This window comes from Melospiza melodia, assembly GCF_035770615.1.
Source record: "Melospiza melodia melodia isolate bMelMel2 chromosome 7 unlocalized genomic scaffold, bMelMel2.pri SUPER_7_unloc_1, whole genome shotgun sequence".
Lineage (NCBI taxonomy): Eukaryota > Metazoa > Chordata > Aves > Passeriformes > Passerellidae > Melospiza > Melospiza melodia.
The window spans coordinates 1,866,330-1,878,586 of record NW_026948497.1 but is presented as its reverse complement, the minus strand read 5'-3'; the positions used below and the strand labels follow the sequence as shown (position 1 = coordinate 1,878,586).

At 50.6% G+C, this 12,257-nt stretch overlaps 1 pseudogene; it reads left to right on the top strand.

Annotated features, from left to right (window-relative positions):
• The window catches only part of LOC134432680 (zinc finger protein 850-like), a 589,027-nt pseudogene that overhangs the window by 405,752 nt on the left and 171,018 nt on the right, over positions 1-12,257 (top strand).

The following is a 12,257-nucleotide window of genomic DNA, read 5'->3' as shown; positions in this document are numbered from 1 at the left end:
AATAAGAACATAATTGCACACTCTCCCAAGAACAACGGGAAATTTTGTCCGCCTTACAAGGCGTGGCTCAAACACACACAGAAGGGATCCCAAAGAAAGAATTAAAACAGCTATTGTTGTGGGCAAGGCTTAATTACCACTTGCCGAATCATGCCTGCTATTCGAAGTGGGGTTTTGGCAGGAAATCAATAGGCACTTATATTTCTTAGCGACAAAAAAAGACGAGACAGCGTTAAAGCTGCTCTCGCCGGCAAGAGTAATGCTAGAAAGGCATTTCAGTACAGTCGAAAAGACTGGGAGAGCAATGAAAAGTTGCGGCACCCTCGGAAGGAGGGGGGGGAGCAATGCTCCAGAAAAAAATTAGCTCTGGCCTCAAGAAGCCAGGGGGAAAGGGCTCTCGAGAAAAGAGAGCAGGAAATAATATTAAAACCCCCGGTCCCAAAACCCAGAAACCCCAGGAAGCTCCTAAAGCGTCCTGAAACTCCGGAGAGTACAGGGGAATCAGGATCGGAAGGGGGGGTGCAGGGGGCAGAGAAGGGATCGGGGGGGGCGCTTACTCGCGGGGGGCACGGCGTGGCAGCGGCGGAGCCAGCGGGGAGCGCGGGTGAAGAGATACCGGGAGACACATGTCCCGGTGCAGCTTTTGTCAGCGCGGCGCCGGGGGGTGGCGGCCGCCCTGGCCGGCAGAATAGCGGAGATGCGCGCGGCGAGCAAAACTCGCAAGAACCGGGGGGGGAGTCACATACCAGCGCGGGGGCGGTAAACACGGGCGGCGAAATGGGGAATATTGCGCAGCCCCAAAGGGCCACCGTAGTGAGACGTGGGAGATGCGTGATTGTGACATCAGACCCGGTGCGGAGGTCCGCTCGGATTTTGGAACGCGCTTGGGTGCCGGCGGGGGGCGGGCTGTACACACCGGCGGGAGGAGCCAGGGACACAGCATCAGAGGGGAAAGAGACAGAGTCAGGGACAGACCGAGGGGAGGAAGCCTCAGAGGTGGAACAAGGGGGGGAGAGTGACATCAGCTCGGGAGAGACAGGGAGTGGCTCGGAGAGCACGCATGCGCAGAGAGTAGAGCACGGGCGGGGGCGGGCCCGATCCCCTGTGACGTCTCGGGCGAGGAGGGGCCGTGCTCGGGATCCTATGTCCGAGGGGCTCCACACCCTCTTCAGACTTGCTACCTCTGGATGAAAACCCTCGGAGTTCCAGACTCATCCCTTCAAGGGAGACGTTCTGGTGTTCAAGCTCCATTCCCAGCTGAATTAAAATCCAGGCAGACACGGTCTCAAAACGAGATCACGAACACGGCAGTCGACAGGACGAGGGGCAGTCGAGCTCATGCTGTCATCCAAGCTGGGGAGGCCGGTGACAGCGCCGCCTAGTGGGGGGCAAGGGTTTCGCTTGTATCTCCACAGAGCGAGGTCTGACGTGGGTGTCGGCACGACACATGAAACCATTTTGAGTGCGAGAACATGAAAACGCGGATCCGAGAAACAATGATCCAAGAAACAAAGAGACGAGTACTCAGACAGGAGTCAAGACTCAAACTGCACAAGACGACTCGGAAGAGAAATAAAAAAAAGCTAAAGACTTTGGGGGAATTTTCTCTAGGGTCTTGGATGAAAACCAGAATAATGATTTCACGCAGAAGCGGAATTATGGGTTTCATGATGCTTATGTGCATCATTCTTTCATTCATTGCAGCAAGCAATGGGGGTAATTTACCTATTACTCAACCAAGGCAAAATGTATGGGAGACTTTGGCTCAGGCAGCAAATTTAGATAGTATTTGCCTGACACATTCGAGGCCAGGAAAACCATTTTCAGCATGCATGGTTGGGTTGCCAGTGGACGAATGGCCAGTTCCAGGGCACTCCGCAGTTAACATTTCGCAGGTCATTAAAGATCCTGAGAAAGAGTGGGGTGCTTGGACACATCTACTTCCTGTGGCTTCTACAGAACCTCAGGAATTGGAGATTTTTGGGTCCATGACAATGGAACTCTGCGTGCAGTTTGAGGCTCCGAATGTCACAAAGGTGAAAACTGTCGATTTGACTCCCATTCATGAATTCTATAAGAATGCGTCAGCATGGTGTAAATATACAGAAAAAACTACCAAAGGATCGGTCCAAGTCCCAGTGCAATTGCCACGGGGTTTGTTTTTAATTTGCGGGGACAGAATTTGGCACGGCATTCCTGCTAATGCCACGGGAGGTCCATGCAGCATTGGGGAAATTTCAATGCTATCGCCTGATTTGAACATGTTAAGGGAGAGAAAATGCAAAGAAAAAAGATCAATAGAACAATATGCGGCAGATTGCAATGATAAAATATTTTCTTGGGACAAGAAAGCGAGTATTGCTACAGCAATCTTCTCACCTCAAACAGCATCAGGGGTGGCCTTGACTCAAGTCGACCGCATGGGTTGTTGGTTGAGCAAACATGCACGGTCTGTGTCTGTCTTATTGGATGACATGTTAAAAGACATCAGTGGTGTAAGACAGGCGACTCTTCAAAACAGAGCGGCGATCGATTATCTATTGCTCGCTCATGGACATGGATGTGAAGAGTTTGAAGGGATGTGCTGCATGAATCTCTCAGATCATTCAAGGTCAATTCATGAAAGTATCAAAAATATAAAAGACAGCATAAATAAACTTGGCGAGATCACAGGATCATGAATCGATCAGCTGGTAGACTTCTTTGACATCTCTCCCATTTGGAGAGGAATTTTAAGAGTAGAGTTGTATGTTTTAATAGTTCTCCTAGTCCTCATACTTGTTGTCCTATGCATATTTGCATGTTTAAAACACGCTATGAATCGGATAGCAAAAGAGGTCTTCCTGGTGCAAACAGAAGGGGGAGATGTGGGATCTCAGCACCTCAGGACAAAGGTACAGAGTGGCCAAGAACACCCTTGGGGGGCTCGGGAGTCCTGGAATGTTGCCAGAAGTGTCTGGTGGCAGGACTTTGATCCTACACAGGAGATGACACCTGTATGAGGACTGGGAGGATTTCACTGGGGTGAATGGTGAAGGGATAAGTTAATTAGAGTGTAAAACACAGGGTTTAGGATTTCTGTACAGGGGGGTCTAAAGAAGTAAGATGGAGGAATTGGGGCGTGTCCTCTTCTTCTTCTTCTTCTTCTTGGCCTCCATCTTCTGTGGTGATGGTGGCACTTTGGGATTGGTCTTTACTAGAAGTGCACCGGTTAATAAGAGTAGAAGGTATTGGGGGAAAAATTATAAATATTGTATACGTAACTTCGGGTATAAAGATAAGTGACCGCCCCAGGGGTTGCAGAGCGTGCCCATGGCTGACTTGCTGTGCAGACCTCTGTCGGGCTGAAAGAAAATCTTTTAGATAAACAATTAATAAACTCCGAGACCGAAACAAGATCAGAAGTCTCTCCTCGTCCTTTGAAGCACCGGGCTGTCCAAGGCCACCCTGGGCCTTTCCAGGCCACCTAAACAGCCGAGAAACCGAGCAAGTGGCATCCCTGAGCTATCTCCGGTCATAAATCAGCAAAGAGAAACAATGAAAACCGACAAGGGACCTTCAAACTCAGTGTGTTTTGGGGAAGATGAAACAGGAAAGCCTTATAAATACGATTGTCTGGCAAAAGATTTTGTGAAGATAAAAAGTATAAGGAGGATTAAAATGAAAGCAAGCTCTGAGATACTTCAGTTAGTGAACAACTGGAAAACAATGGTGAGGCCAAACTGAAGGTAATGCCCTTTTGATGAAACAATTCCCTCTGCTTGATGACAGATCCAAGGGTCAGAGCAGACCTTACTAGCTCAATAGAAGGGATCCGAAGAGGAGTTATTAGGGTTTAAAATGTAACACAGTGTGGTGATGTAATGATTTTTACAGGCTGAATGTAAATGCTGTAGGATTTGTCTCTTGTACTAGATTGGTTAGTGAGAAATAGAATATTCAACACAGAAGAAGATTGATTGTATGGTAACGGGAACCTTACTCTCATATACTCTTCCCCTCTTACTCTCTCACCCTCTAACCCTCTCTACCCGTCTCTTCTCTCAGGCCTGCTCCGAGCTGTGCCTGGCAGCTCCAAGCAGGGCCCTGCACCCAGGCCCTTTGCAATGAACCGCAAGTTCCACGACCTGGCTGCAGAGCTCACTCGTCTCTGTCCGTTCCTACCGTCCTACCCCCCAACACTCCTACAAATGTGCTCATCCCTTGTTTTCCCCAAACCAGGATTTCCCATTGCCAAGGCCTGGGACGCTGCAAGGAAGAGGAAGATGCCCCGGGACGCTGAGACTGGTGAGGAGGAAGTCAGTGCCCCTTTCCCCTCTGTGCTGCTCCATCTCCCAGCCCAGCACGGCCCTGGCTGCAGCTCAGCCCTGGGGGATCTCCTTGCCCTTGCCTGTGGCACGGAGGCGAATCCCATCCTGTCCTTGTCCTTCCTCCCCCAGAGCAGGAGGTGAGCATGGAGAGCAGGGAGGACAAATGCCCGCGGCAGAACCTGGTGGAAGAGGCCGTTTTGAGCGGCTCCACGGTGCAGGAAGCCAACGGGGAGGAAAAGCCGTGGAGATGCCGCACGAGGCGGGGCTGCAAACGCAGCTGGCGGGGATCTGAGGGGTAAAGAGCCAGCCTGGGCCGGGAAGGCGGCCGGAGACGGAGCCAGAGCTCGGAGCTGGTGCTCCATGAGCAGCTCCATGATGGGGAGAAGCCCCACACGTGCGTGGAGTGTGGGAAGAACTTCAGGCGGAACTGCGACCTGATTGTGCACCACAGGATCCACACTGGGGAGAAGCCCTAAGAGTGTGGGGAGTGTGGGAAGAGCTTCAGCCAGAGTTCCCACCTGATCAGGCACCAGAGGATCCACACTGGGGAGAGGCCATACAAGTGCTCCGAGTGTGGGATGTGCTTCAGCCAGAGCTCCGGCCTGATCACGCACCAGAGGACCCACACTGGGGAGAGGCCCCACGAGTGTTCCAAGTGTGGGAAGAGGTTTAAGAACAGCTCCTGTCTCCTCCAGCACTTTTGGATGCACAGGGAGGTGAGGCCTTTCCAATGCCCCGACTGTGGGAAGGGATTCAAGCACAACTCCACCCTCATCACCCACCGGCGCATCCACACTGGGGAGAGGCCCTACGAGTGTGATAAATGCAAGAAGAGGTTTCCGACCAGCTCCAGTGTCCTCCTGCGCTATCGGATTCACACAGAGGAGAGGCCCTTCAACTGTCCCGACTGCGGGAAGGGATTCAAGCACAACTCCCACCTCATCAGGCACCGGCACATCCACACTGGGGAGAGGCCCTACGAGTGTCCCCAGTGTGGGAAGAGCTTCTCCAGCCGCTCTAGCTTGACCCAACACCAGCGGAGGCACCGCTAAGGGAAGCCCTGTGAGTGCCCCGACTGCGGGCAGAGCTTCGTGCGCTGCTCCAGCTCCATCCCCCACTGGAGGAGGCACTTTGGGCACAGCCCTGGTCACTCACATTCCCTGTGATCCATGTTGACAACACACCTGGCTGCTTCTACTTTTTGTTTGGCCTTAATTTTCCTCTATTCTCCATCTCTTTGCACTGCAAAAGCCAAGAGGAATGGATCTGTCACCTCAAAATCACTCAAATCCCAGTGAAAACAGCTCAATCTGACCCCAAAAAGAGCTCAAACCCACCTCAAAAAACTCAATCCCATGCCAATTTCACTCAATTCCGCAGCCATCAGGCTGAGATGAGGTTGGGAAATGATTTAGAGTCATGGGGTCTCAATCAGAGTGGTGGGATGGAAATTGTGTGGGCTGGGTGTGTGGGATGTATTTGACAGCAAATAAATCTCTGAGACTTATTGATTTCTCTCCCGTTCATGTTCAGTCTGTTGCAGTTCTGTTTGCAGAGTGCCGCCTTCTCAGCTCATTGTCTCTGTGTCCCCTTTTCTCTCCTGTCTCTCTTTGCCTGCTCTGTTTCTCTCTCAGTGTCTCCATGGGCCCACGGACCACCAGAACCCTGCCCTGATTTAATTGACCCAGGCACCCGCAGAGACCCTCCCTATATTTAAGTGCCTCAGGGACCACCCAATACCCTCCCCTGATTTATTGCCCCAGTGCCCACCAAAGACTCTCTCCTGATTAAATTGACCCCTCCCCTGATTTAATTTACCTATCCCTGTTTTAATTCCCCTTCCCCTGATGTAATTGACCCCTGCCCTGATTTAGATGACCACTCTGTCCCCACAGACCCTCCCCTGATTATTTATTATTTTATTTCCCAATTATTATTTTAATTCCCAGTCCCAGGAGCTGAACTCCTGAAGGCTGGCAGGGAAATGTCTCTGTAGGATTTTGCTCCATTTCCCTTCAAGGGCGGGAACATATTTTCCTGGCTCGGAACTGGAATTGCAAACTTCTGGAATGTGTGCAGGGCAACACGGACTGGGATCAAACATGGACTAGGATCAAATAGGGATTGGGATCAAATATGGACTAGGGCCAAACAGGGACTTGGATCAAATAGGGACTGGGATCAATAGGGACTGGGATCAAATATGGACTGGGGTCAACTATTCACTGGGATCAATTATTGATTGGAATCCTACAGTGTGAGATAAACTGGACTGAGCTTATATAGACTGGGATCAAATACAGGCTGGGATCAAATATGAATTGGGATAAAAAATGGACTAGGATCAAATATGGACTAAAATCAACTATGGACTGGGATAAACTGGACTGGGATCAAATGTGGACTCGGATCAACTTTGGACTGGGATCAAATATGGCCTGGATCAAATATGACAGATTTTATGGACTGGGATCAAATGTGGACTAGGATAAGCTATGGACAGGGATCAAATATGGACGGGGATCAAATATGGATTGGGATCAAATGGACTGGGTTCCTACAGACTGGGATAAACTGGACTGAGATTATATAGATGTCGTGGTTTGAGAGGAAGTTAGTTTCCTGGGATATGAAGTGGTCAGGCCAATAGGTGCTCACATTTGAATACTGGCACCTGGTTTGGCCACTGGGGACATTGGATACGCCTCTGAGAACACAGGGGTTAAAAAGCAGAGCACTCCCGGGGGAAGCTCTCTTGGGTTCCAGCGAGGGAAGCAGGTTGGACCGCCCCTGCCCAGTTCCTGGCTGGTTTGGGGCTGGGTGAAGTAGGCCTGGCCCGAGGATGGAAGGGTGGAAGAGCACGGAGAGGCATCGGGCAGCCACACCTCCCCCCCAGGAGACAGAGAGAGAGAGACAGAGCGCCTGTGCCACCGTGAAATTTGATATCCTGTGCTGGCAGCACAGCCGGAGGAGAAGGGCGGGGGGGGGGGGGGGGGGGGGGATGCAGCCTCTTGTGGGAGCTTTGGGTGGGCAGAGCCCGAGCTTTTAACCCTTTTTTGGACAAGGAAATCTTTGCAGAACATTACCCTTTCCTAGAGCAGAGATAAGAGATGAAATGGAGGAAGGAAATGTGCAAGTGTGAAGGTCTGGGCAAGTGAAAGATGTCGGGAGAGTAGAGAAGAATCTTAGGTGGGAAGAGATGATGGAGTGGCCTTAGCTGGACTTTTCCTGTATAGCCATGGACAGAACCATGTTTCCTGTGACACAGAGACTGCATCCAGGGGGAGGCAATGGCTCAGAGCCAAGAGGGTTCAGCGTTGGTACCCCTCGGCCCCAAGGGGTGAAATTTGGGGGGGATAGGTGTCCCAAAGGTGTGACTGTGCCCTTTTTGGAACGGGACAAAGCATCCTTAAAAGGACAACCCTAGAAGCAGCTCTGGTCCATGTGCAGTGGTGAGAGCGCTGGACATGGAAGGAAGATGTCACGACGGCAGATGTTCTCAGGGCGGTGCCACGAGTGACGTGGAAACACACGAGGTTTCAGTGGTGTTTCCTGGGGAAGCCTATGGCACAAGAGGGACTCCTCCCCTCTTGATGAACTGAGAATTGATTACCTAAAGCATGGTGATGGACCGAGAGTTGGAGATTTGGGGGGTAGATGTATTGGAAATTTGATGGGAGGGGGAGGAAATGTTTCTGGAAAGTTTTCATTTTCCCTGTGTGTTTCTTGTTACTTGGAGTTGTAGTTTAGTTAATAAAGGTTTCTTTTCTTTATTTCTAAGTGGGGGCCTGCTTTGCTTATTCCTGGTCACATCTCACAGCAGACACCAGGGAGCATATATTTTCATGGGGACACTGGCGTTGTGCCAGCATCAAACCGTGACACCTACGCTGCCAGTTGGCCTTTTTCCACCTCTCCAGCCATCCCCACAGAACATTGGCTACTGTCCATGAATCAGTGTAGAGGTAGAGCTTTGGCCATTTCTCTCCCTTAGCAATGTCCAGGGCCAGCTGAACAGCTTTGAGTTCTGTAAGTTGACTTTATCCACCTTCTCCTTCAGCAGCCTCTGCAACATGTCATGTGGGGCTCCATATGGCTGCTTTCCACTTCTGGTTCATCCCTGCAATGTGACAGGAACCATCAGTAAAAAGAGCGTAGCGCGTTTCCTCTGGGGGCAGTTGGTTATAGGGAGGAGCCTCTTCAGCCCGTGTCACTGGTTCTTGTTGCTCTTCATCAGTAAGACCAAAGTTCTCACCTTCCAGCCAGTTTGTAATTATCTCCAAAATCCCACGGTGATTCAGGTTTCCAGTACGGGTGCACTGTGGGATAAGAGCAATCCGTTTACTCCATGTAGCGTCAGTGGTGTGGTGGGGGGTGGGAACCTTTCCTTTGAACATCCACCCCAGCACCGGTAGTCGGGGTGCCAGGAGGAGTTGTGCTTCCGTGCCAATCACCTCTGAGGCAGCCTGGACTCCTTCATAGGCAGCCAATGTTTCCTTCTCTGTGGGAGTGTAGTTGGCTTCTCACCCTCTGTAGCTTCGACTCCAAAATCCCAGTTGTCGGCCTCGAGTCTCCCCAGGCACCTTCTGCCAAAGGCTCCAGGACAAGCCATGGTTCCTGGCTGCAGAGTAGAGCACGTTCTTCACCTCTGGTCCTGTCCTGACTGGGCTGAGGGCAACTGCATGAGCAATCTCCTGCTTGATCTGTGCAAAGGCTTGTTGCTGCTCAGGGCCCCAGTGGAACTCGTTCTTCTTGCAGGTGACCAGGTAAAGAGGGCTCATGATCTGACTGTACTCAGGAATGTGCATCCTCCAAAAACCTATGGCACCTAGGAAAGCTTGTGTTTCTTTCTTATTGGTGGATGGAGACATCACTGTGATCTTGTTGATTATGTCTGTAGGAATCTGATGCCATCCATTAATAAGGCCTCCGATCAGCCTTATCATGAAGCAGAGCCTTGGTGCTCAGGATCTCAGTCCCTGAGGAGGGACCGGGTCCCGAAGCCAGCTCAGGCCAATGCCGGGGGGCTACCTTTCTAGCAAGGCTTGTGATATTCAGCTCTACAGTGATTAGCAGCTCTTAGGACCTCATCTCTTTGCTTGCTGGGTAGTGGAGCCCCGGGCTTGAGGCAGCAGCAGACGGAGAGAGGAGAAGGAGAAGGCAGAAGCTGTTCCACAGAGAAGGCTTTATTTGGGGGTCCGCGAAGGGTCTCAGCTCTTCTTCTTCTGAGCTAGTAGGGTACAGCATGCTACTTTTATAGGCTTGGCAAGTATCCCAACTTGACCAATGGCAAGGGATTAGGGGGACCATAAAATGACCGATAGGTAAAGGCCACCATGGCATTGCCTTACATGGTTATAAAGGCAGTTTATAGGGCAGATGTCCATGGAGTCAGGAAGCTTCCTTGCTGCTGTGTCAGCATTCCTTTTGTTAGATTCTCCATGGTGCTTTTGCTAAATGTATGGGGTTTACTACAGTCCATCTTGCCACTTCCCTCCCAGGAACTGAATCTCACGAGCTGGTCCCTTTACCTTGACTTTTTCATGGCAAAACCAGCTCCCAGGGGGATTTGGATGATTTCCTTCCCTTTCTCAAACACATCCACAGCTGTGTTCCCCCACACAATGATGTCATCAATATACTGCAGATGTTCTGGAGCCTCTCCCCTTTCCAGTGCAGCTTGGATCAGTCCATGGCAGATGGTGGGGCTGCGCTTCCACCCCTGGGGTAGTCGGTTCCGGGTGTACTGCACTCCCCTCCATGTGAAAGCAAACTGAGGTGCATTGTCCTGCCAGAGGACTGGAGAAAAATGTATTGGCAATGTCTATAGTGGCAAAGCACTTTGCTGCCTTGGACTCAAGATCATACTGGAGCTCTAATATGTCAGGCACAGCAGCGCTCAGTGGTGGAGTCACTTCATCCAATGCACGATAGTCCACAGTCAATCTCCACTCTCCTTCAGATTTTCGCACAGGCCAAATGGGGCTGTTGAAGGGTGAGTGGGTCTTGCTGACCACCCCTTGGCTCTCCAGCTCTTGGATTATCTTTTGAATGGGGATCACAGCATCTCAAGTGGTTCTATACTGTCGTCGATGCACTATGGAAGTGGCAATTGGCGCCTGTTGCTCTTCTCCCTTCAGGAGTCCTACTGCACATGGGTTTTCTGACAGTCCAGGCAAGCTGTTCAACTGCTTGACATCCTCTGTCTCTACAGCAGCTATTTCAAATGCCCATCTGAGTCCCTTTGGGTCTTTGAAATAGCCACGTCAGAGGAAGTCTATACCTAAAATGCATTGGGCTTCTTGGCCAGTCACAATAGGGTGTTTCTTCCATTCATTTCCAGTCAGGCTCACCTCAGCTTCCACCAAAGTAAAATCCTGTGATCCCCCTGTCACACCAGCAATAGAAACAGACCCCGTCCCCACATGGAATCCTTCCGTAAGCCACGAAGGTCCTTCAGGGAAAAGGACTCAATATTTGCATCTGATCTTGCACCTGCTGCTTTGACTCCTGATTTTATGTCAGGAGGCATTGAGGTTCCTTCTCCTTCATCATCATCATCCTCGTCATCCACTGGTCAATTGGTCTTTTCCGTGCATTTCCCACTTCTAGTACTGGCAGCAACAGCCATTGGTTCAGGATAATTTTCTGGTTTAGCTTCTGGCTTAGGCTCACTATCTGGTTTAGCTGCTGGCTTCGAGCCTGGGCTGTTGGCTGCAGCCTGAGTCACCGGGATAGTTGCTGATTTATCTCCCTGCCCCCCTGCCTCTGTCTGCTGCCCGACAGGATCTAGCAGTGAGCAATGAGCACAAGCCAGGGCCCAGCTCACTGCAATGACCTTCCTCTCCTTAGGCTCATCCTGGTACTTCTCTTTCAGATATTTTCCCACCTCAGCTGGGTTCTGAATTTGCTCATGGGGAAAATCCCAGACTATAGGGTCAGAGAATTCCTTCAGGATTTGGACCATATCCTTCCATTTCCCACACCACTTAGGATTTTCCACACCGGGGTCTACTCCTGAGTCAGGAGTCTCATCAGCCCGTCTAGAAATCTCAGCCCTCATCCTATAGAAGCAGCAGGCTGTATAGAGGAAGGTTACCAGATTGAATACCAGAAAGATGGTCTCTTTAACGTTCAGGGGAAACTCAACATCAACTCAACATCTGTTGCAATAGTGATGCCACAGATTCATAGGAGAAGAAGGAAAGCAAAGGCTGAAAAGCTTCATCCCCTGCTGCTCCTCCTCTAATAAACTGGATGCATAACCATAGCCATGAACCATTCATACCTGGGGCAGACCTCAGCATGTTTATAAACTTTTTACACATGATTACCACCAAGCCCATCAGGATAGCTATTCTGGTCACTGCCCCTCTGCTATAAAAACTACATATTAGGGACAATACTAGAGCTATTTCTGGGTAAGAAAATAAACCTAGGGACCACGGAGTTATTAAAATCTCAAAAAACCCTCGGGACCAGAAATGCATGCAAGCCTTCACCCCAACAGACATTATGAATTCAAAAAGCATGGCTATTGACTGCTTTATACAAACACAGAGTAATGGCAACCAAAATGCACTCAAAACAGGGTTTTTCCACTCTCGCTCAAGCCCCACGTGTTGGGTGCCAAATTTTGTCCTGGTTTAGGGCAAATTTGGTAGAGAATCTCCAAAGGGGGTCCCTCCAGAAAGCAAACCCACACGGCCCCTCCCCGCAACCGGTTTGGGAAGGATTCCTCAGAGAGAAGTGGAAAGAACCTGTTTATTTAACAGGCACAGCACCCCCAGCACACAGAATGAACAATACCGGATGACACCACTCTGAAAAAGGTGACAAATTCAGAAAGTCTCTCTCGGGGGTGGTCGCTCTGTTCTCAGTCCCTCCGGCGCTGGGGCAGCTGCTGCAGCCACAAGGTGCAAACTCTCGATGTTCCCAGGTCCCACT